The sequence below is a fragment of the Schistocerca nitens genome, chromosome 4 (genome assembly GCF_023898315.1).
Source record: "Schistocerca nitens isolate TAMUIC-IGC-003100 chromosome 4, iqSchNite1.1, whole genome shotgun sequence".
NCBI classification, from domain to species: domain Eukaryota; kingdom Metazoa; phylum Arthropoda; class Insecta; order Orthoptera; family Acrididae; genus Schistocerca; species Schistocerca nitens.
Genome location: NC_064617.1, coordinates 685,142,941 through 685,170,596, shown reverse-complemented (window position 1 = coordinate 685,170,596; position 27,656 = coordinate 685,142,941).

The window sequence follows — 27,656 nt, the reverse complement described above, 5'->3', positions numbered from 1 at the left end:
CACTCACAGGAAAAATTTATGAGACATGTCCACCCATCACTGATTTTCGGTCAGGATTGTTTCTACCACCAGCAATCAGTTACTGGGGAAATATTGTACTTAGTAGTAGGGGGTGCGTGATAGGTTCGCTATGAGCATCAAGGTTATAAATTACGTGTTTGTGTGTTCTGACATATGCATAGGAAATGACTATGTCCAGTCGTAAGGAAGGTATGGATTTGACGTGGAATACTGTGACAGCAAAGGGAAGAGTATGTCAAGTCATAAGAATGGTACAGATATTTCTATTTCCAGGGCCTCAGCCGTCATCAGGGTGTATCTCCGATACTTCACTCATTGTCGAATGCCGTACAATTGAGACTGCAATCGTAATATTTAACTGTATGTATAGCGATCAAATATGTATGTGGTCAGTTAGCTGGGACGATTCTGTATATGCGTGCTGGGCGCGCGGTGGCGGCCTGTAGTGGGAATGATTCACGTTTCCGGCTAATGGTAGGAGCTGTCCGAATGCAGAGGCCTGTTGGAATGCAGGAATGTAGCTGACTTAACCATAGCGTCCTCTAGACGGCCGAATAGTGGACTAATACTTAGTGTGTGTTGGATAGCTTTCGTCATTGCGTGGAAATTTGACAAGATTCAATATGGTCGTGTGTTTGCACTGGACCATTATTCCTTCCTATGTAAATTATCTGGTTGACTGCATCTACACATTTCGCGCATTTATTTAGTTGAGAGAACATCGATTGTGGTGTGTGCATCTAGCTGGTGAAATACGAGTAGAAGACACGATTGCTGGTTCTCCAGACATGAGAAACACCTTAGCTGACTTTGTAAATTATAGGGATGATTTGGAATGTGTTACATCACCGACATCGGTATTCGCGAGTGCAAGTATCAGTTTCCTCTATTTTTTTTTCGAGTTTTCGCGTAAAGGTCTTCGCAGACAGGATAAGTTTCTAGTTATTCAATGGTTTACAGCAAACTCCACCTCGATAAAATTTTGGGTTTGTAGAGAAATAATTTCCAGTCTATATGTTCGGAATTATGCTGCGTGAGCGACCGGTAGCATATTGCTATGTGCTTGATATCGAGAAGTATCTCGCGTAAATGGAATAACATTCTGGCAAACCATGTCAAAATACGTGTGTTCCTGTAATCCCAGTGTCTTGAGATGGATACAGAAAGCAAGCAAGAAAGAAAATAGGTCGGGGCCAGAAACAGTGACGCCTTTGTGCCAAGGGGATCCGACCCAGACTCTGTACACCAGTCTTCGCAGTACATGTACGAGTGTCTGGTGGTCGCTACTGTATGTCCTATCATGAGGGAGGTATAGATTCAGCACATCGATAGCTGTAAGGGGAATGAAAGACTTTTTACGTGGAAAATTATGTGCACTACGGATACTAAGATTCGTTCCAGAACGACTGTCGTAAAGAGGAGGGTATCCAGTTCATTGCTCAGTGTCAGACTGCGGCAGCAATCCTAATGTTTAATTTTAGTTACACTGTTAAATGTGTGTCTAGTTCCCAATATTCTTGTGAGTCTGGAGATGACCGTAGAAAGCGTAACAGCAGCAAGCAGGTCAGGGCAGGAAACAACATCTGAGCGGATGCCTTTTATTCCAAGATGGGGCTTGCCCATCCTTTGTACACTAGTCCAAGAAAGCTTCCGACTTATGACAATTTGGCTCACGGCTCCCAATGGGTGGGTGAATAGTGAACTAATACGCAGTTCGCGTTGTATTGCCTTTGGGGCCGTGTGTGTTGCGTGTATACTCTGCGGAAATTTGAGAAGATTCAATATGACGAGTGTTTGAACTGGGAGTGTTGATAGCATTCGAACTCCTACCACTTAATTCCTCCTGTGGTGGGCGCTAGACCATGGTCAGCTGGCCTCTCTCTGGCTGACATGCACTTCTGTGGCTGCAGTCGTGGGCCATGTTTATGGCAGCAGTTTCCACCGTCAGTGCTGCACTGCGGCACTGTGAGTACGTGGGATGTATCTGACGATCTGTAGACCACTTTGTGCAGGGTTTAATTGTTAGTGCACTATGGCGATCTGTACAAAGTAGTTTTTGCCGATGAAAGTCTCGTCTGCAGAAAAAAAAGCGGAAAGTGCTCTCACAGTGGCAGCAGCAGCAGCAGCAGTTTGACGGGTAAATTCATTAAGAGGCGAGCTGTTAGGATCATCAGGAAGAATGAATTTGGTGTTATTCTGGACTATTTTCGTAAACAGGTTCTGTTAAGACAAGAATTTCCATGCGGACAAGCTGAGACATCACGAAAGTTCCTACAAAAACGACCGTTAACTATTTCTGCAACAGTTTACAATTTCCGAGAGGTCGACTTGGCTTTTATTTACATAGCCACGTGGCGTCAGTATAACAATGAGAGCCTTTAAGATGCGCCTGCGCGGGTGAGTCACTATGCAGACATCTCTCGCTTGATGCTGGACTTGCAGGTAGACGTGAGTCAAAGTAACCAAGTGCGAGGCCGGAGGCATATCACTTGTCCCATAAGGACCGCTAGGAACAATGCACCCTGTGCTATTCTGGGAAGCACTGGAACAGATTTCTATAGTGCGATCTGAGACGTCAGTATTCACAGGCAGAGAGGTATCGTGCCAGCAATGGTAAACATGCGCACGTGGCCCAGAGGGTGACTTGGCTCTTATTTACATAGAGATGTGACGTCAGTATAACACACTAACTATATACCCAAACATAGACGCGACTTTCACCTGCTCGCTGTAAGCGACAGCGGCGTAAGGGCGGTTGCTCACACCCCAGCATTCGTCGCTTTGCGGGGGCCGCCAGTGCTTCCCGACTCCTGGCAGCATGTGCAGAGTCGGCGGCGTTGGCGTGGGGGCTCTGGTGGTGGGATGTGTTGTTTATTAGTGATCTTTTGTTTAATCTATATTCCATCGATTTCCCCTAGCGATAGGATGCTGGGAATTAAAAAAGCTACCCCATACATGTGAAGGATAGTGATTTAATAATTTGCATACAATTTTTATGTCAATGTGGTGTTAGCGGTACAATAGTTAAGGTGAGGGTATGAGTGGGCGGGTGAGTGGGTGGGTGGGTGGGTGGGTGACATGGAGCAGAGCAGCAGGTTAAGTGCAGAACACTAGGTTAATTTGCAAAATTAATTTGTATAATTTTTATGTGAAACATGGTACAATAGTTTAAGACGGTGGGGTTGGGTGACAAAGAAGCGTGCACCAGAAATGGCATTCAAAAGCGTGTGCAATTCGAAAAGTGTACCAGAAAATGGTGGGAGGACATAACTAATAATTTATTATGGCATCAATGGCGGTACAGTAGTTTCAGGGGATGGAGGTGACATGGAAAGCCACTTAACACAGCAATAGGTTAAGTGCCAACAAAGAGCTGAACATTTGGTTAAGACACCCAGAATGCAGTGCCGAACATTACGTTATGCAACATGTTTGCCCCATGTAATTACTTCTTACAAGACCAGCAGTCAAATGACATAACTGTCCCTTGAAACTCATCCTGTAGTTCCAATTGGGAGACAATAGTAAATATTTCTCCCACCAAACACCCTTCATTGGCATCACCACAAACAATATAAAGATGGAAACAGAATAACCTCAGTTTAAGACATTGGCGTAAAAGTGCGAATATTCAAGAAAAAGTAAGGCCTGCCATGTCCCATAAGAGAAAGTAACGAACTATACTGTGGAAAAAGTACTCAACGAGCAGTCTTAGGTAGCACCTGATGAAAATAACGAGTCACATTCTCGAAATATCGTGCAAAAATGGTGTTGGTATCCGGCAGAATACCTGTCACTTCAATACAACAAAACGAGGTCAACTGAGTTAGAGTATAAGCTCGGATTTGGAGATGGCTAGGGGAGGTAACCAACACTGGGATTTCAAAGGATCATCACGTTGTATGCCTCAGGCAACTTAAGGTAATCAAAGTTAACCTATATCTTGATGGCTTGAAGGGAATCTGTGCTACCACCCTTCTGAATGTGGGTCCAGCATACTAAACATTGCCTAATTTCGCAGATTTCATACAACCCCGCACTGCTGGAGAAAAACAAGGCCACTTTACCAGCTGGCTCGATGATACACCTTACTGGCAGTGCAGCAAACGCCGGTGCAGGTAATTCTCCCACCTCTCCACTGATTTCTTGAAGCCTACATACAGCATCAGGGGGGATGGGGGCAGAAGGCTTCTCTGTAGGCAACTGGCCTGCTACCAGTGCAGCATGTGAGTGGAGTAATTCTGTATTCTGTCTGACCAGTTACTGCATCTGTTCATGCTGCAGCTTTTGTTGCTGCTCCTGGAGACGCAGCTTCCCCTGCCAGCATTGCAAAAATGTTGGGTCCGTGGCGGCTACAAACTGACACCGTGAAAAAAAGCATCACACACCCATAAGGACATTCTAAGACCCCCACTTTTGTATCGGCACGGTGCATCACAATGTAGCGAAACCGTCAATCTTAGCACAAATACGTGTATACTAGCTGCTTGTAGCCACAAAGATATGGAGCTCGATCCTGGAAGAGGAAACAAAACTCAACATGCGAGTCAATCTATGGGGGTGCAGTGAGTTCGAACACCACGTAGAGATGACCATGGAGAAAAACACAAAATGTGACCAGCGGGCGTGACTGAACAACTAAGCACATGGAAACAGCACTGCGAAAGGTGAAGGCCAGATCCAAGGAATTTGAAATCAGCATAAGAACTGACGGGCCCGGCCTGTTGCTGCTGACAGATGAACACCTGGGTCAGTGATTCTGTTGATACAATGCTTTGCTTGTGCCATCCGTGATGGATCGCCACACTACTCTGCCACAAGACACACGCCAGCTCATCTGACCTGTGAGATCATATTGAAGCCCACCAGCAGGGATACTTAAGCAATATTAGTAGTAACCTCATACTTTGCGCAGATAAGACAATTATCTATATATAACAATTAAAGTCGCCTCCTTGCATTCGTCCTTAGTGCAGACTAATTTTGGGAACTGTTGTAGGGGTTTTGATAAGGTTTCCACTAACAGATACTTTTTTTGGTATATAATTTATAAATATTTGTGTGAATAATGAAGAATTAAAGTTAAGTCGTGAAAACGATGACATATCCACTTAGCAAACAGCCACTGTACCTCGAGAGAGAGAGCAGTGTCTTGAGACAACAGATGCGTTAGTACCAAATTTGTATGTGGTTTGACGTCCAATGGAAAAAAAACAGCACGCATTTTGATAGAAACAGAGGTAGGATCGAATCCCGCCTCTGTCACTTTTTTCCACCCTGCCTTTTACCCAAGCACTCATCTATCAATGATGTACAGGTTCGCGAGAAACAAAATGTCGCTTGGATTACACGTTACATTGTACCCCCCATCAAACTGATTGCAATCGTTTCAGAATAGCAGAAAAAAAATGCGATTTCAAAACCTGTGGTTTTCAATTATTTATGCATAGAGTAAGACACAGCATGGGATCCAGCTTTAATTCGTCTATGTAAAGAAAGTTTGGCAGCAGCATAACACATACTTAACTTTCAGCTTTCTTTGACTAAAACATACAATCAAGCATTTAATGAGCTGGTATAGGCATGCATATTCAAATACAGAGATACGTAAACAGGCAGAATAAGGCGCTGAAGTCATCAACACCTATAAAAGACAAGTGTCTGGCGCACTTGTTAGATTGGTTACTGCTGCTACAATGGCAGGTTATCAAGGTTTAAGTGAGTTTGAACGTGGCGTTATAGTCGGCGCACGAGCAATGGGACACAGCATCTCCGAGGTAGTGATGAAGTGGGGATTTTCCCGTACGACCATTTCATGAGTGTAGCATGAATATCAGGAATCGGGTAAAAACATCATCAAATCTCTGACATCGCTGCGGCCGAAAAAAGATCCTGTAATAATGGGATCAACTAAAACTGCAGAGAATTGTTCAGCATGACAGAGGTGCAACCCTTCTGCAGTCTGCTCCAGATTTCAGTGCTGAGCTATCAAAAAGTGTTAGAATGTGAACCATTCAACCAAACATCATCGATATGGGCTTTTGGAGCCAAAGGCCCACTTGTGTACCCTTCGCCTAGGCCTGTCAACACCAACATTGGACTGTTGATGACTGGAAACATGTTGCCTAGTCGGGAGAGTCTCATTTCAAATTGTATTGAGCGGTTGGATGTGACGGGTGTGGAGACAACCTCATGAAGCCCATGGATTCTGCATGTCAGCAGGGGAATGATCAAGCTGGTCAAGGTTCTGTAACGGTGTGGGGCGTGTTCAGTTGGAGTGATATGGGAACCCTAATAAATCTAAATACGACTCTGACAGGTGACACACAAGCATCCTGTATGATCACCTGCACCCATTCATGTCCATAGCGCATTTTGACGGACTCGGACAATTCCAGCAGGACAATGTGACACCCCACACGTCCAGAATTGCTACAGAGTGGCTACAGATACACACTTCTGAATTTAAACACTTCTGCTGGCCACCAAACTCCCCAGACATGCTCATTATTGAGCATATGCCTTGCAATGTGCTGTTCAGAATATATCTCCACCCCCTTGTACTTTCACGGATTTATGGACAGCCCTGCAGGACTCATGGTGTCAGTTCACTCCACCACTACTTCAGACAAAAAGCTCTTCACTGTACATGCAAACATGATTCTCTGTGTACTGGGGCATTAGATGATATTTGTCTGGACACTTTCAGGTTATATAATAAACTGCAAACAAACTTGCACTGGCGAGAAAGACATGAGCACAGTCTTCGTGCATGGGATTCAGAAATTTCATGTGGTTGAATCCAAAAGAATTCGAAATACTGCTACAGGTGGCTGAAGGATGATTTTCGAAACATGAGGACAATATCAGACTGCCAATTTCAGCTTCCCTTGGATTCAAATGGCTCTGAGCACTATGGGACTTAACTTCTGAGGTCATCAGTCCCCTAGAACTTAGAACTACTTAAACCTAACTAACCTAAGGACGTCACACATCCATGCCCAAGGCAGGATTCGAACCTGCGAGTGTAGCGGTCGCACGGTTCCAGACTGTAGCGCCTAGAACTCCTCGGCCACCCCGGCCTGCTCCCTTGGATTACCAGCCATTATTCACACTCTTAATTCACTGTGAGTTCTTTGAACAATGAGCAGTGAGTTATTTATTTATAAGTATGTTAAGTAATAAATGTGACCAATAACGAAAAGATAAGTGCCTTATCATCAAGATGTGATGTGAGATTTGCAGTTTGAAATAATCAAATATTTCTAACCAGTAGTTTTGCTGCATCCCCCTCCACCCTCCCCCCCCCCCCTACACACACACACACACCCAACCCCCACATTGTTAGAACAACTGCATAGCAAAAAAATGCCAATCCAAAATATGCTGTATTTTGTTTTTTATGCTTCAAGTAAAACATTTTCTGAAAAAGTACTCCAGCGACTTTGCTTCATTTACATACAGAATGTTCTTTCAGCAGCGCAGCAGATGACACAACTTACAGCTTTCTGCTTTCCTTGATCCTCAGTCAATGTTGTGAATGTTTTAAGAAATAAACTGCGTCATGTGGTTTTTACATATCACAGGCTCTTACTGCATTTTCTAGACAGCCATTTGGACATAAATATATAGTAATGAATGCAGGCTATTCCCACTGATATTTAATATTCAATGACAAAACAGCTTTACAGAATCGAAACATACAAATGGCCTGTTTGAAAATTAATATGTTGTTAGTGTACCAACTTCAAATTGCAATGTATCTGTTCATTGCTGAAAGAGCTTTAAATCATAGCTTTGGTAATTAAGAGCAGTGCTGTTATGTGTATAGTGGCCACAGTATAAAACAAAACAGATTAATCAAGTAAGCTTCAACTGAAGGTAATTTCACAAACCCTGAACTTGAAGAAATTTTCATTCATCCACACACTTGAAACAGACTGAGCACCTGCAGGATGCACAAATATTTCATTTGAAGTTTGTACAGACAACATCACTCTTCTTAGCCAATGATCGAGGACTCAGGAAACACTTCTTCTGTTTCACTGGACCAACATTCTGCACTGGAGAAGGCAATGGCTCATTAAGAATTTGGCAGTCCAAGGCATTCTGTCATTTCTCTTGTGTTCCTCTGGTGACCACTTATATCGGCTGCACCCATAGAAAGTATTTTATTTTGTTCCTTCACTAATGCATGCACTCTCTTCACTGTCTGATATACCAAGTTCTGATTTAGTATTCTGTGAACCGTTCCATGCAGGATCACTTTCATTGACATTTTTTTCAGCATCACTGTCCTCAATATCTTCCACCCCTTGTAACCACTGAGTGACAATAGCCTCAAAATCTGGATATGAAGCACCCACTATGTCCTTGTTAGCCATGCTGAATGACATTTCTGTAAGTACTGCATAACATCAAGTATTTAAAATTACTGAATTCATAGTGTAAAGTGTGTGGTGGGGTCGCATCATACTCTCAGCAACTAATTCTATTTATCACATCAAATTAATACCAGCTCACAACACTGACTATTCAAAACGAACACTCATAACAAACTGAATGAAAGTTACAGAAAAATGGAATTGCACAGAACACATAACTCCAAATGAAATTTTGGAGGGGGGCCTCATATCCTACAACACCAACTGAGGGTTAAATCAAACCTAGATGTGGACATGATTTTTTGTGTGACACTGCAAAGAAGTCTGAAATAAAGAGTTCATAGCAAAGAACCACAGAGAATGAAGTCAATAAAACTGTTCAAAAAATAAAAAATAAAAAGTCAGTAGACTTAGAGGAAGTACCAATGTGTGTACTAAAACATTGCGTAAAGATTATACAAGTCCCTTAACAAATATAATAAATGAATCCTTCACATCAGGGACATTTCCAGAGCAGTTAAAACAGGCAAGAGTTGTACCTTTGCTTAAGAAAGGTAATGCAGAATACATCTAAAATTACTTGCCCACTTCCCTGCTGTCACCATACTCAAAAATAATAGAAGCAATTATGAAAGACAGATTAATGAATCACTTGAATAAATACAATCTTTTAAGCGAATCACAGTTTGGTTTCCAAAGTGGCAAAAGTACGGAGTCAGCCATAGTAGAATTCACAAAAGTTGTACTTGATGCTCTTGATAAAGATGAGTGTGTCACAGGCATATTTCTGGATCTTTCTAAGGCCTTTGATACAGTCGAACACAAGATTCTATTAAATACATTAGAAGTGTTACGAATAAGATGGGTAGCTAATGACTAGTTTCGATCATACTTAGCAGATAGGGTACAAAGAGTAGAGATAACACATACTTCAAATAGATCTAAACATTTAGTAAAACACTTATCAGAACCAAAATACGTATATAAAGGGGTCCCGAAGGCAGCATATTAGGACCAATACTATTCCTGATATACATCAATGACTTTCCCAGTAGTGTCACTCATGGTGAAAAAAATTCTCTTTGCTGATGATAGGAATATTATACTCACTAAGAAAACAAGAGAACTCCTCCTACAACAGCAAATGAAACACTCAAGGAAGTTTACAATTGGTTAATAATCAATAAAGTGTCATTGAGCATAAAGAAAACTAAAGCCACAAATTTCAGTTTAAAGAGGGAGAATGACAATGTTAAATTAAATTTAGATGGCACCTCTACAGACTGTGTAACAAATACAAAATTTCTAGGAATGAATATTGATTCTCAGTTGAAGTGGTGTGAACGCACAAAGGTACTTGCAAACAGAATGTCATCAGCATGTTATGCCCTTAGAATCCTATCATCGTGTGTAACATGCAGTGTCTTTTAGTTACATACTATTTATATGTACACTCAGTTCTTAGCAGTGGCATTCTGTTTTGGGGAACAAATTCACAAAATATAAACACAGTTTTCAAACTCTAGAAAAGAGTCATAAGAATAATAACACAAAATAGTAGTCAAGCTCATTGTGAAGATCTGTTCAAAAAATTGGGGATTTTAACTGCACCATGTGCACCCTAACTGCACCATGTGCACCCTACCCCCATGAACCATGGACCTTGCCATTGGTGGGGAGGCTCGCGTGCCTCAGCAATACAGATGGCTGGACCGTAGGTGCAACCACAACAGAGGGGTATCTATTGAGAGGCCAGAAAAAAGTATGGTTCCTGAAGAGGGGCAGCAGCCTTTTCAGTAGTTGCAGGGGCAACAGTCTGGATGATTGACTGATCTGGCCTTGTAACATTAACCAAAACAGCCTTGCTGTGCTGGTACTGCGAACGGCTGAAAGCAAGGGGAAACTACAGCCGTAATTTTTCCCGAGGGCATACAGCTTTACTGTATGATTAAATGATGATGGTGTCCTCTTGGGTAAAATATTCTGGAGGTAAAATAGTCCCCCATTCGGATCTCCGGGCGGGGACTACTCATGACGACGTCGTTATCAGGAGAAACAAAACTGGCGTTCTACGCATCAGAGCGTGGAATGTCAGATCCCTTAATCGGGCAGGTAGGTTAGAAAATTTAAAAAGGGAAATGGATATGTTGAAGTTAGATATAGTGGGAATTAGTGAAGTTCGGTGGCAGGAGGAACAAGACTTTTGGTCAGGTGACTACAGGGTTATAAACACAAAATCAAATAGGGGTAATGCAGGAGTAGGTTTAATAATGAATAAAAAAATAGGAGTGCGGGTAAGCTACTACCAACAGCATAGGGAACACATTATTGTGGCCAAGATAGACACGAAGCCCATGCCTACTACAGTAGTACAAGTTTACATGCCAACTAGCTCTGCAGATGATGAAGAAATTGATGAAATGTATGATGAGATAAAAGAAATTATTCAGGTAGTGAAGGGAGACGAAAATTTAATAGTGATGGGTGAATATGGATTGGGGGAGAGAAATGAAAGAGGAAGCCGTCTGGTAGAATTTTGCACAGAGCATAACTTAATCATAGCTAACACTTGGTTCAAGAATCATAAAAGAAGGTTGTATACATGGAAGAATCCTGGAGATACTAGAAGGTATCAGATAGATTATATAATGGTAAGACAGAGATTTAGGAACCAGGATTTAAACTGTAAGACATTCCCAGGAGCAGATGTGGACTCTGATCACAATCTATTGGTTATGAACTGTAGATTAAAACTGAAGAAACTGCAAAAAGGTGGGAATTTAAGGAGATGGGACCTGGATAAACTGACTAAACTAGAGGTTGTACAGAGTTTCAGGGAGAGCATAAGGGAACAATTGACAGGAATGGGGGAAAGAAATACAGTAGAAGAAGAATGGGTAGCTCTGAGGGATGAAATAGTGAAGGCAGCAGAGGATCAAGTAGGTAAAAAGACGAAGGCTAGTAGAAATCCTTGGGTAACAGAAGAAATATTGAATTTAATTGATGAAAGGAGAAAATATAAAAACGCAGTAAATGAAGCAGGCAAAAAGGAATACAAACGTCTCAAAAATGAGATCGACAGGAAGTGTAAAATGGCTAATCAGGGATGGCTAGAGGACAAATGTAAGGATGTAGAGGCTTATCTCACTAGTGGTAAGATAGATACAGCCTACAGGAAAATTAAAGAGACCTTTGGAGAAAAGAGAGCCACTTGTATGAATATCAAGAGCTCAGATGGAAACCAAGTTCTAAGCAAAGAAGGGAAAGCAGAAAGGTGGAAGGAGTATATAGAGGGTCTATACAAGGGCGATGTACTTGAGGACAATATTATGGAAATGGAAGAAGATGTAGATGAAGATGAAATGGGAGATACAATACTGCGTGAAGAGTTTGACAGAGCACTGAAAAACCTGAGTCGAAACAAGGCCCCGGGAGTAGACAGCATTCCATTAGAACTACTGACGGCCTTGGGAGAGCCAGTCCTGACAAAACTCTACCATCTGGTGAGCAAGATGTATGAGACAGGTGAAATACCCTCGGACGTCAAGAAGAATATAATAATTCCAACTCCAAAGAAAGCAGGTGTTGACAGATGTGAAAATTACCAAACTATCAGTTTAATAAGTCACAGCTGCAAAATACTAACGCGAATTCTTTACAGACGAATGGAAAAACTGGTAGAAGCCAACCTCGGCGAAGATCAGTTTGGATTCCGCAGAAATGTTGGAACACGTGAGGCAATACTGACCTTACGACTTATCTTAGAAGCTAGATTAAGGAAAGGCAAACCTACATTTCTAGCATTTGTAGACTTAGAGAAAGCTTTTGACAATGTTGACTGGAATACTCTCTTTCAAATTCTAAAGGTGGCAGGGGTAAAATACAGGGAGCGAAAAGCTATTTGCAATTTGTACAGAAACCAGATGGCAGATGGCAGTTATAAGAGTTGAGGGGCATAAAAGGGAAGCAGTGGTGGGAAAGGGAATGAGACAGGGTTGTAGCCTCTCCCCAATGTTATTCGATCTGTATATTGAGCAAGCAGTAAAGGAAACAAAAGAAAAATTCGGAGTAGGTATTAAAATCCATGGAGAAGAAATAAAAACTTTGAGGTTCGCCGATGACATTGTAATTCTGTCAGAGACAGCAGAGGCCTTGGAAGAGCAGTTGAACGGAATGGACAGTGTCTTGAAAGGAGGATTTAAGATGAACATCAACAAAAGAAAAACGAGGATAATGGAATGTAGTCGAATTAAGTCGGGTGATGCGGAGGGAATTAGATTAGGAAATGAGACACTTAAAGTAGTAAAGGAGTTTTGCTATTTGGGGAGCAAAGTAACTGATTATGGTCAAAGTAGAGAGGATATAAAATGTAGACTGGCAATGGCAAGGAAAGCGTTTCTGAAGAAGAGAAATTCGTTAACATCCAGTATAGATTTAAGTGTCAGGAAGTCATTTCTGAAAGTATTTGTATGGAGTGTAGCCATGTATGGAAGAGAAAATGGACGATAAATAGTTTGGACAAGAAGGGAATAGAAGCTTTTGAAAATGTGGTGCTACAGAAGAATGCTGAAAATTAGATGGGTAGATCACATAACTAATGAGGAGGTATTGAAAAGAATTGGGGAGGAGTTTGTGGCACAACTTGACAAGATGAAGGGACCGGTTGGTAGGACATGTTCTGAGACATCAAGGGATCACAAATTTAGCATTGGAGGGCAGCGTAGAGGGTAAAAATCGTAGAGGGAGATCAAGAGATGAATACACTAAGCAGATTCAGAAGGATGTAGGTTGCAGTAAGTACTGGGAGATGAAGAAGCTTGCACAGGATAGAGTAGTATGGAGAGCTGCATCAAACCAGTCTCAGGACTGAAGACAACAACAACAACATGTGAATACATTTACTGATCAGTTGAAAACATCAAAAATAACATTGGTAATTACTGCACAAACAGCTGTGTCCATGACCATGGAACAAGAGCTAGACTCAACTTACATTTACCTAGAAAAAATAAACATAAAATTCAAAACAGCATTTTCTACCAAGGAATAAAACTGTACAATAAACTACCAATAGAGATTAGAGAAATTGCAAAAATACATTTATTTAAAAAGGCAGCTAAAAAGTACCTGATATGTGATACATTTTATACATTGAAGGATTACTTTGATAAAACAGGGGATGGGTTCGGAAAAAAAAAGTTATACAAATAAATAATAGAAATGATTATACAAGATCCAACATTCCACATACCACCTTCACACTATGTTTTTTCCCTTCTTTTTTTCCTTTTCTATAAATACTTACCCCCCAAGCTATGCATAGCACAACACTAACACCTCTTCCTCTTTCTGAGCTCAACATCTCACTCATTATAGAGGGATGCTGACTCATTTTTTCAGGATAGCAAATGGGAATTTGTGGTACAGAAAATGGCCCAGAGATCACTGTGTGTGTGTGTGTGTGTGTGTGTGTGTGTGTGTGTGTGTGTGTGTGTGTAGTGAGTGAAGTGTTACGAAACAATGTGTGTATAGTGTGTGCAGTGACTGATAGTGAGATATGAGTGAACAATGCGGCATTACATTATTTAATAAGTTATTTGTAAGAAAAGTATTGTATACCAGGAGTAAAACTAATGATTGTCTCTACCTGGAACTCTGTAAATGTATGTGTATATGAATTAGCTTATTTTAAATTTGTCTACACTTGTAAATACTTTGACTTGTCCGATATCCTTGTAAAAAGAGATCTACGGATGTATAAAGCTACTACTACTACTACTACTACTACTACTACTACTACTCATTGCGGCAATGAGTCTCAACAGCGCGTCACATACATATATACACCAATGATTCACATACAATAGTTACACTGGTTGCAAACATTTTACTTACATCACTATGTGCTCCCATCATTGCTATGAGATGTCACTCCAGATGTTAATTCAAAATGGAACACATAACATGCCTCCACGCAACATTCCTGGCATGCGCAGCTTACATCACCTAAGTTATATGAAAGTAATGATATTCACTTACTTGATTTTGTTCTCTGAGTTTTATTTCTAGCCTTAAATAAAATATACTATGCCAGAAAGTCATATGGCCTGAGGTGCTTAATGCTATGAGTGCAGCTGGGTCACTTGTCTATAATAAAATATTATCAAAAAAAAAAAAAATGCACAAACATTGATTGGATTTCTCGTTGTGCAAAGAGTGGCAACTTGATTTAAGTTAAATGTTCATAAATGTAAAATTGTACACTTCATAAAATGAAAAAAATATAGTATTCTATGAGTTGACACAAAAACCTGGGTGTCACAAATTGTAGGGATAGGAAATGGAATGATAACATAGGGTCAGTCATAGGTAAAGCAGGTGGAAGACCTCAGTACACTGGCAGCTTGCTGGGAAAAAATCTGTAAGTCTACATAGAAAACTTCTTGTGTATGCCATCTTAGAATATTGTTTAAATGTATGGGATAAATAAGGGAGATACGGAACATATGCAAATAAGGGTGGCATGAATGGTCGCAAACTTGTTTGACTCATGAGAGAGAGCATCAAGGAAATGTAATCCTGAACTGGCCGGCCCTTGAAGACGGACACCAGTTATCCTGACAATGTCTACTTCAAAGTTTCAAGAAACAGTATTATGTAAGGACTCTAGAAAGATTCTATCCCATAAGCATTGCTCCCATTGGAGTCATGAAGACAAGATTGGACTATTTACAGCACAGACCATGGCATTTAAGCAGTCAATCTTCCTATGTTTTAAACACGATTGGAATGGGAAGAAACTCTATCATGTGGTACCATACTAAGTACCCTCTGCCATGCACTTTGGCTCTGGGCACATTTCCTGATATAATTAAATATTCTGCAGTAATACTCATCAGCAAAACTGGAAGCAAGCACACAACCTGCACTTAAAGGACCATTTAATGACTTCTGTTTCTGAAAAGTTTTTGAGAAACTGGGCTGTGAGAGAACACTGACACACTTTCCTGTGCAGTATTAACTACCTTCCATGTCACTTTCATACAATGTACTCCACAAACAAAGCCACACAAAACCTCAGAAATGAAGTACTTGTAGAACTAAACAAGAAAAATCACTGTATGTCATTCTTCAGGATTTTGAAGCATTGGCTTGTCCGAATTTGCAACTATCATTATATTCTCTTGGTACTGAAAACATTGTCTTTACATTTGCTTGTATTCAAATGGTAAAACCATAAAATCCCTGAATTTAGTGATCCATAGTTTAACTGCATTGGTCCAGCATCACAGTCCATTGTCTGTGATATTACCACACTTGGTGATGAGTGTTGTATTCGTGTGTGTGAAGTTTTTCCTTCATTACGAGCAAACAGTTTCTTATTCTGTAAATACAACAGCTGCAGCTGCAGCTGCTGAAAGAACTGTTGCTTGCTTCAGGCAATCAGAGGAGCCACGTAAAAATTTTTTAAAACATTTCCCAGTGTGTTGCAAGTCAAGTGGAATCACTGACCCAAATGGCTGAGTGGCTTGCTCTAGTCATTAAGTAGAAAACTTTGTGATATGGTTTCAGTTTTGTGCCCCTTAGTTAACACTACTACCTTGTTTTTTATGTGATCTGTGACTAGTTGGCTAGCTGTTACAGCTAAATGTCTCGCAGGCTTGAATTTAAATAAATTCTAAGCAATAGGATCAATCATACACATTATAAGACCACAGACTAGCAAGACCTTTCCCAACATTGTCATTTTTCATGCAAATCGTATAACAAATCTTATTCTGAATCATTAACTTGAACCATCAGCCTGTCTAGAGACCAACAGGAAAGTGTGATCCAAGCCTCTCGGCTCCTCTGACCTGTGCCTTATTGAAAAGCTTCAGATTGCCATGGTACAACAAGCATCTGAGGAAACAAGAGATGTAATTGCCTTGTTTTATAGACAGTGATGCACCCAACAATCAACATATGGCACAAATCTTCCTTATTCATCTCAGAGCCCACCATAATGTAGTACATAGGCAACATGTGGTAGGTTAAGGCATCACTACCCCATAAAATCACATGAACAACAAAATGACAGATATCAAAGTTAAGTGTCCATGGTATACAAAAAGCTACTGAAATTGTTCAACAGAAGAAAGGCCATTGGACTTGATGGGACACCAGTACGATTCTACAGAGTATGTGAAAGTAGTTGCTATTCTTCTACCAACAATGTACCACAAGTCACTACTGGACTAGAACTGTATCCAGTGATGAGTCCTGCTAAGAAATTTGAGCTCCGATGACCAGAAGGGAAGTGTCTGGAGACATCCCAGACAGCAGGGGGAAACCAACCTTATTGTCGTCCTCTGCATGGCCTGACAGCGAGAAGTGGTGGTGTGTGGTGACATTTCATTTCATAGCATGACCCCTTTGGTTGTCATCTGCACCATTCTTACAACCCAGCAATACACCCCATTCTAATAAAATTATTAACAGCCGACCAGTTGCAATGGATAAAGAATTCTTTACCTAGGTTTCAACAAATTTAAATTTGTCTTCTTCAGAAGGTGGCAATTTTACATTAGTATGGACTGATGCATCATCGCCGTTTTTACAAATGTCGGCATAAATCCATTTGTCAAAATTAAAATATAGCCCTAGAAATAGGGTTTGTCACGGAAATATAAATTAGTACATGGATGTTGAAGAGCTCACAACCGAAAATTGCCACCTTCTGAAGAAGACAAATTTAAATTTGTTGAAACCTAGGTAAAGAATTCTTTATCCATTGCAACTGGTCGGCTATTAATAATTTTATTACGTGGAACCGTTGCTGTTGCGCAGCTATGTTTAAAATACTGACACCCCATTCTGTTGCCCTTCATGGCAAGCTATCCTGGGCCTACAGTTCAGCAAGATAATGCTCACTTGCACATAGCAAGAATTTTTAGTGATTGTCATTGTGCTTGCCAAACTCTATTTTCACCAGCAATGTCACCAAATCTCTCCCCACTTGAGAACATTTCAAGCCTTACGGTCAAGGCTCTCCAACCAGCTCAGGATTTTGATGAATTAACACACCAACTGGGCAGAAATTTGCATGATATCCCTCAGCATGACATCCAACTTTTATCTATCAATGCCAAACTAAATAAATGTTCACATAAGGCTAGAGGTCAACCAATGCCTTATTGACTTGCTCAATTTGTGAAACACTTTTTCTTGAATAAATCAAACAATTTTTCTGAAATTGTAATTATTTGAGTGTCTGTGCATGTACATCACATCCAATGATTTCCAACCCATTTGGATAATTCCTTTGTGGTGCTTGATTTTTTACATGGACATTAAACATGGCCCAAAATTCTACAATAGATAGCTGTCAAGAGATATAAGCTTGTAGTTATGTGCATCCTTTTGACAACCCATCTTGAAAATGAGTATGACCTGCATCACTCTTCCAGTGACCTACGGTACACTGCTGCTAGAAGAGTAGCAATTTCTTTCATGCACTCTGTAGAATCGTACTGGTGTCCCATCATGTGCAGTGCACTTTGTTCTGTTGAGCAATTTCAGTTGCTTTTTATGTCTTGTGGTCTCTTATTTCAATATCTGTCTTTTTTTGTTCATGTGACTTCATGAGATAGTGATGCCTGAACCTCTCACATATTGTCCGTGTACTGCAAGATGATGGGCTCTCAGATGAATTAGGAAGATTTGTGCCTATGGACTGTTGACTGCAACACTGACTATAAAATGAATCAGCTACATCACAAAATAAGAGTTGTGTGATTAGATTGAACAGTTTCTAGTAAACAGAACACAGTATGTCATTGTCAACCAACAGAGAGAAATCTTCAGATGTGAAAGAAACTTCATGTGTACTCCGAGTGAGTGTTATGCTGCTATAACTTTTCTTAATATGTATAAATGATCTATTGAATAACATAAGAAGTTCCATGAGGCTTTTTGCCGATGATGCTGTTGTGTACAGAGAAGTCACAATGCTAGGAAACTGTACTAAAATGCAGGAAGACCTGCAGCGAATCAGTGTTTGGTGCAGGGATTGGCAGTTGACCCTCAATGTAAACAGATGTAGTGTACTGTGCATAAACAGGCAGAAAGAACATTATTGTATGACTACACAATTGCAGAACCATCAGTGGAAGCAGGTATATGTCTGTAATATATCTAAGAGTTCGTATATCAACTGGATGAATATGGAATAGCCACATAAAATTAATCACAGGTAAGACTGATACCAGACTGATATTCATTGAAAGAAATATTGGCAAGTGGAGTCCATACAATGGAGGTAGCTTGAAAGTCCGTTTTAGATGCGGGTTTGGACTATCATCCTCCCGAGTGCGAGTTGAGAGTACCAACCACTCTGCCACCTCGCTTGGTATTCTTAGTAAATGAAGCGGTACCTACTAACATTTGTTGGCTTATAATACAGGTTATTTGTGACACATAAGTGTTGATAGAAGCTGTTTGTATTAATTTTCTTTTATTTATTCAAAATGTTTTGCCTGCCCAGTTCCACTTATTGGCATTAAAATGCAACATCTGCTTAGTCTCCTGTTATAAGCTCACCTTTACAACACCTTGTTTGTTGGCTTACGTCTAGCAAGGTAAACACTGTACTTCGCACCATCCATGGTATTGTCACTGCATATATGTAAGCACAAGAAACCTTCTAACAACATGTGAAAGTAATTGGCAGTAATGTCTGAAACTGGTTTGGCAGAAATTTTGAATAAATAAAAGAACAGTAATATAGCTTTTGTCAACACTTATATATAAAAAATTGCTATCACATATTTCAAAGAGGCACAGCACCCAAGCATCAAAATTTTTAATTTAGAAGCTTTTATAGCATTCAGGTTTATAATTGATGAGCAAATTGACCTGGTGCCTTTGGTTGTCCTTTTGAACACTTGAACAAATTGTACATGCATTTCCAAAAACTGTTTCAGTTGTGTTAGGGCTGTGCTACGTATTTCAAAGCTCATATTGCATTAAAACCTTCCGTACAGCCCCATGAGCACACCAAATTCCATGAACTTTCCAGGTCACTATCAAAGCTGAACTCAACATCCTCCAGGAATCAGTTGTTACCACCCTCATTTTTTCTAGTCTGTGGACAGAACTTATGGTGCTTGTTCACAAATCTTGTGGGCAAATATGAATCTCAGGCAGCTTAAAAATGACTGACTACAAATCAATTTGCAACTGAGCATTCAGTCTTGCATCTGGAGACATTACTAGTGAAACTATCTGGTGGCCAATAATTTTCCAAAACTGGTAAGTGCCACTGTACAGTAACCACCAGATACACAGATATGACAGATTTTGTTGCTGAACACACCATCTGTATGTAACAGAAAAATCTTAAACCTTTTGGTGCTTCTAGTACATCAGCCATATTTCAGCAACATCTGAAACGTTTTAACCATAGTTGTCCCTTATTGTGCAAATTAAGTGGATGACACTTCTGTCACAGTGTCCACTCAAGAGCAGCACCAAAGACCTTAGTGTTGTTTAACAGGGCCTACAACAGAAAAACAAATTACGCTTCCAACTCCACAAATGAAAATTTTCAAGTCTACTATTAAGAATTTGGCTGGATATTAAGTTGAGGCTGCCCTACATCTGCTTCAGACAATATGAAGGCCAACATTAACTTCCCTGCACCTACAAACCAGAATTCAGTCAGTTCCTTGAAAAATTCATTATGGTATTAAATTCATCCTTAAACTGGCTCTAATTACATACCTAATCAACAGACTTTGGAAAAGGAGGTTCAAATTCAAATAATCCAAAGCCAGATGTTTCAAAACTGAAAAATGCAATTGATACTAGTACTACTGTTACCAAGTCACATTTATTATCAACACAGAAGTTAACACAGAATATAGGGCTTTAAATGCACCAAGTATTTATGTTACATCAGAAATATTTTACGACAAACTTTTATCAGTCTTCAAAACAGGATACACACTATACATCTTAACCTATCATTATTTTTAAAACTATTGATACAATCTTAGTACACATTACAACACAAAATTTCATATGCACTTTATATTATCAAAGAAAACAAGCTTGAAAATACAGGTGATAATGGCACACATTTCTTTTAAAGAATATCATTACTTCCAGTAATGGAGTACACCAGTATTTGTACCTGTAAGATTCTGTCTAAATAGCTCATGAATTTATCAGCTGTTAAATGTATCTTCATTCAGTACGTAAAGGTAAACTATATTTCACAGCACAAAGTCACTCTCAGAAAGAATTCCAAATTTGACTGTGATTGCAGATGAAAGAAAACTAACAATTAAAAAGAACACAGAATATCATTTAATCGTGAATTCACATGATTATGATGTTTATGTCTCTACAATAGTTTAAATAAAGCTTCAGCATCATGAGTTTTGTCAGTAATTAGTATGTTATCAGCAGTATCTAGTAGTTTCCTTATTTGCCATGTGAAAAAACATCAAAGTCTCAAATATTTCTTATTTATACAATAAGTTGCATCCTCGCATCCTAATGACTCTATTCAAGTGACATTACAATCCTTTGTTTTGAAAACTGTAGCAATTTATGCTGTAAGAAATTTATTCTAAGTAATTCGTGGCAATAATGGCATTTTCTCTATGAAGAAAATAGACACATTTGCATTATAAAATGAGAATCAAGGTATTAGAACATACCAAATATTAGGCCCATTTTAGTTTTAGCAGGTACAGAATTTCGGTATCTTGTTTAGAAAAATATCATGTATGGAATGATTCACTTGATATGATTCTTGTTGCAGTATGCAAACTAAAGACTTCACAAAACTTCTTTTACATCAGTGTGAACTATTTAACAGTAAACAAGTAAAAACTTTGTAAAGTATGATATATAACCCTGAAATACAACTAGCAGGAATCTCTAAAATATAACCATTTGGCAAGAAGCAGGAACAAAATTAGTTACAGAATAAATAATTGTAACACAGTACATCATTGCACATAACTCTTTGTTTTGAAAGACTTAACAGAAACAATAATACCCTAACAGTAGTTTTTTCAAGTAGCTCTTATCTGTAGTTAAATAATACTTTCATAAAAAGTAAAGTTCCTGCAAAATGATTAGGCCACAATAATATAGGTAACATGCATGCTGTAGTGGGCCAGCATGAGGCATGATTGCATGCAACTTACACTTGCTAACATGCACATCCACACATTAACAGCCTTAATTTCTCTGCTATACACAGGAGCTTGTACACACAACTAATGAAGCCTATGGGAACATATTCCCTATCTTTTATCCCACTTCCATAGCTATTTTGAGGTGCATTGTGTTAAATGGCGACTAAAAAGCCAACATCAGGGCTTTTTCATAGGCATGTGGGTAGGAAGAATGATAAGTTAACTGATGATTAGTTACTGGTTGTACTGAAAAACACTAGTAATGAGTTCATAAATATTATCAGAAAAATAAAGCTGGACTCTTCTGAATGCAGACACTTGGCACTGAGATGACTGTGTGCACTTGCACACTTCAGTTATGTGTATTTTGTAAAGATGTGGAACTGACAGATGTGAGCCAAAAGAATGTGTGTGTGTGTGTCTGTGTGTGTGTGTGTGTGTGTGTGTGTGTGTGTGTGTGTGTGTGTGTGTGTGTGTGTGTGTGTGTGTGTCCGAAAGCACAAGAATGAACACCATTTTGATCCTTTAGCCAATAAAAATCAAGAAACAGAGGAATTAAAGCCATTAGCTGCCAGTGGGCATTGATTTGTATCAATATGAAAAGACGAAAATTTGTGTTGGGCTGGGATTTGAACCTGGGTCTCCTCCTTACAAGGCAGATGTGCTGACCACTAGACTATCTGAACACAGTGGTTATGATAACCGCACACCACACACACACACACACACACACACACACACACACACACACACACACACACATACAAAGGAAACATTCCACGTGGGAAAAAATATATCTAAAAACAAAGATGATGTGACTTACCAAACGAAAGCGCTGGCACGTCGATAGACACACAAACAAACACAAACATACACACAAAATTCAAGCTTTCGCAACAAACTGTTGCCTCATCAGGAAAGAGGGAAGGAGAGGGAAAGACGAAAGGATGTGGGTTTTAAGGGAGAGGGTAAGGAGTCATTCCAATCCCGGGAGCGGAAAGACTTACCTTAGGGGGAAAAAAGGACGGGTATACACTCGCACACACACACATATCCATCCACACATATACAGACACAAGCAGACATATTTAAATATATACATTGGTCTGTATATGTGTGGATGGATATGTGTGTGTGTGCGAGTGTATACCTGTCCTTTTTTCCCCCTAAGGTAAGTCTTTCCGCTCCCGGGATTGGAATGACTCCTTACCCTCTCCCTTAAAACCCACATCCTTTCGTCTTTCCCTCTCCTTCCCTCTTTCCCGATGAGGCAACAGTTTGTTGCGAAAGCTTGAATTTTGTGTGTTTGTTTGTGTGTCTATCGACCTGCCAGCGCTTCGTTTGGTAAGTCACATCATCTTTGTTTTTAGATATATTTTTCCCACGTGGAATGTAAAATTAAAGTGATGGTAGCCTACGACCCCTTTAGTGGAATTAAAGTGACGGTAGCCTACGACCCCTTTAGTGGAATTAAAGTGATGGTAGCCTACGACCCCTTTAGTGGAGATGTACATTGAGCTCAAAATCAGTGAGATGCTGTGAGTAATTAGGCTAATGAGCAGGGACTCTACACTACTAGTGCATGGTGTAAGCTGAGAATTTGGTTCTGGTGGTAGGCATGCTAGGGTATTCCATGCAGCTGTGATGACCACTGTGTGCAAATGGTATAGTGGTCATTGCAACTGCCTAGTAATCAGGAGACCTGGGTTTGAATCCTACTCTGGCACAAATTTTCAACTTGCCCACTAGCAGATAACATCTTCAATTCCTTTGAGTCTTAATGCAGGCAATAATGGTGGTAATATTGATGATGATAAAAAACCAGTAATATCAAAAATAAACAAACTAAGTGATATTGGAGTAGAAAACTACATACAATGCAAAATTACCTGTTTACAAAATATGAATATTTGCATTTTCATCTTACTGCTAATACAGAAATATATTTCTTTATGTTGCTGCTTAAAAATGAGATGTTCAAGCATGTACTTGAGGGATCGAAGGACAATGTACAGAGTATCTTCCTAAGCAGATGTACAGAGGCCTCAGGATTTCACTTGAAATCTGTTACCATAGATGAAGCACCTGTCTCCTTGGGAATTTCATTACATAAAGTAATACAGAACAGGTCTAAATATGAGGCTCACAAAAGGAAGATTTATTATCTGGAAATATAGGAATAATAATCAACATGAACAGACAGACATATGATCATTTTATGGTTATTACATTTTGACAAAAATTCAGCACCTGGACATCCAAAACCACATGATAAAATGTACCAAGTATAGTGTATCAAACCGCCCTCCCTCTTCCCCCCCCCCCCCCCCCTACAGCAAGCTGTCTCAGGCGTATTACACAGGAAGAGACCTATATTTTACACGAGTCCTTGATTCTCTGGAGGAGAGCATATCATTTAGAAAATGCATAAGAAACAAAATACATACATGTGCCATCAAGAAGCCTTGCCAAATAAGTGAACTGTGTGTATGGGATGCCTGATGGTATGGGAATCTTTTTGTATTTGTTGAAAGAGAAGCTGGATGCTGACCATTACATCTATGTTGATAATTATTACCACAGCTTCTATCTAAAGCACCTTTCAAATTGAAAACACTTCACAACAGGACTGTTAAATCAAATTAACAAAGGATATAAGGTTAGGATTAAGGTTCTTTCAATAACAAAATCATTAGAGACAGGCCACAAGTTCTGACTACACAAAACTGGAAAATAAATCAGCATTGTCCTCTTCAAATGAAGCAGCTCAGCATTTGCCTTAATGTATTTAGGGAAATAAAAGACCTAAATCTAGGTCAGACACAGATTTGACCCTACTCTCCCAAGTCCAAAGTCTTGCCTACTATATTCCTTGTCTGGTCTTAAATAAAAAAGACACTTGAATAGAAGCAATATCTGCAAAACTGAGATAAGGAAATGCTCTTTATCAACTTTCACAAGTTGTCACATTTTATGAATAGAGTGGTAAAAATACTGAATACATGCCAGCAAATCATTTAATAGCTACTGTCAGTTATGTCATCTGCACTGTCAGGTGGAAACAGCAGGTGATGTATTATTTATGTAACAAGAGTGTTCAGAAGTATCAAAACTTATTCTTTCACATAACTGTCAGTCCAAATTACAGTTTTCATATAAAACAGGATAAATATAACAAATAAATTATATCCAGCCATGGGAATCAAAGAGGTATATAAAAGAGGCTTCATGAACAAATAAACAATGCAAAAGTGAAAAACAACTGATGGGAAAAGGTGCACAATCACAACAAGATCTAAGATTTGTACATGATGAGATAAACATACAGACACAAATTATCTGTGCAGAAAGTGCCCACATAAACATGTATTCTGCTTAAAGTACTGTGGCATTGCACTTGATTAGCAAATATTTCATATTATAATGGGATTTCTTTTATATGTGGATGAAGATTCTTTCCTCCACACACAAAATTTTTGACTATTTCTTCAGTAAACATTAAATAATTTTTTAAATGCTTTGGATGGTTTACACTTACTCTGTGTCAAAGGGACACATGCTTTTCTTGTTTGAATTGGTAATAAAAGTATTAAATCAAAGACGTTGTTGAAATCACATGACATAATGTGACTCTTATAAGCTTCTTCAGATAGCATGCAGGCTTTATTGTGCAATCCCATGAGGCAGATGATTGTAAATGTTTCTGTATCTAGTCTCTCCTTGAGTTAAGAAATTATATTAGCAGTTAATAATATCAGCACAGAACATGAACTTCCAGACTTTGACATAATTACGATTTCATTTGTGCCCAAAGTTAATAAGTAGCATGCAGGCATACTGAAAGAAGACTATTATATCAGAGGCAATCTTCAGATGTAGGAACACACACACACACACACACACACACGTGTACACACATTCACGAAAGTAGCCAAAGTCATCTTTGGGCATAAGGTTTCACGTGGCTCTAGTCTTTTTTCAATGTGCCTGTCTGCCACTCAATAGCTCCTGTATGTGGTCACTAGCAATCTACCTTATTTCATACCATTGTTATTCCACAAAGTATTTTACACTGTTTGAAAAGTTAATAAGTGTCAGCCACATGAGCTCACAGCTCACATTGATAAGCTACTCTGCTATCTACTCCATCTTATAAAAACAAGGTACACTAAAAGTGCATCAACAAAACTTTTTGGTGTAACTGAACAGCAACCAAATCATGCTTAATGAAATATGTCCCAATTAGTTGCTAAAAAACATAAACTGTTACACTTTTACTAAAATTCCTGTACATAGTCTTAAAAAGTATTGAATCTGACAATAAAACACTCATGAACTGTTCTTGATTTCCCCTGCTTCTATAAGTCTTCTCACTCTTCCAGGTTTAAAATTTGGCAACAATTAAAGCTCGTTTTGACATTCATAGCTGAAAACAAGTATACAGCTTGAAAAAGTTCATTAAGGATCACAATTTTTCAATTTTTTTTTTTTTTTTTTTTTTTTTTTTTTTTTAGTCTGGATCGGAAGTCTACTGAAAAAAATGAGATGGGTATAACAGTTGAGTAGACAAATATAAACCGCTACATGCAGACCTGTTTTGCAGCATATAGTCAGTCTTGGAATTTACATTAGAACTAGGGTGGGACAAAGTAAAATAGTACATGCTGCACACTAGACTGATCAATGTTAAGTACAGTACAAACATAATTGCATATATCACAGATTACTGGCAGCATTGCAAGTAATATTTGGCCACATACTGGAAGGCATAGGTTGCTTTCTATAAAATACCAAGTATTGCGTGACAGGGCATTATTGTTATTTCATTTCGGAACAGCATGCACATACTTGGTAGAGCCTAATGTTACCAATAGACTTTGGAGAATTCCCGAAGGTAGTGACAGTGGTGTTTTGATACAAAGAATCAATAACTTTTATTAGCCCAAAAGTGAGTAATTATATACCTTCTAGGTTTTTAAACTCAGTTACATGGTAAGTTAACATCAAACTGGTCTTGTTGTTCATACAGAACTACTTTTCATATAGTCACTCTGGTCCTGGTGATACTATTTAAGAATTGAAGTCTGATTTACCTTTCTTCTTTCTGTCTGGGAATTTAACACGTTTTTAACTGAATTCTCCTTTTCAGCATAAAAATTATCCTGTAGAGCTAGACACACTGTTGTGAAATATGTCATAATCAGAGAGCTGTTGACATTTTTGAAAACTCTTCTGCAGAAATAGTGTGTACAGAATAAACAGAAGTTAGTTTTGTCCTTCAGAACTTTCATTATACACTCAATTTTTTGTTCATCTGTTTGATGGCACTATTTTGTTATTTGAGTTATTTTTAAAATATTGTACCATCATTAGAAATTGATGAGCAACATTATTTTTTCTTTGTAACACATCATTACCCATCCATCACAATCCAATCCATATACGTAATATGCTAAAATTAAATTACTAAGCAACACAACATGAGATCAGGTGGAGCTTAATTTCAGCCGGAATGTGCTGGAACTGCGAAACACACACACACACACACACACACACACACACACACATCTTAGGGATTATAACATATTATTTTACTTCTCTAAAGTAAACTGTATGCTGCATAAAAGTGATGAAGTAAAGCTGTACAAAAGTGGTGGTGTAGGCATTTATGTTAGGAATAACATTCAGTGTGAAAACATACATTGGGTTGATTAACTTGCTGAAGAGATGGTCTTTGAACCAGAAGCAGTAAATATAAATTTAAGAGAAAACAGCTTAAGAGTCATTTCTTGTGTAGATCACCAATGATGATGCAGGTGAATTCTTCTGTCATTTAGAAGAACTTCTGGATAAACTATCAACAAACAAAAGACAGGTTATAAGATAACGAGATGTGACTACAGACTCTTTAAACTATTATGAAAATTATCTTAGGTATTCTGTCTTGTTACCGTACTGTAACCATATCCATGTAAATTCAGTACTAACCAGAATTAGATCATAGAGCACTATCCACAAAGATTAATACAGATTACAATATAGTTCCACATCATGACTT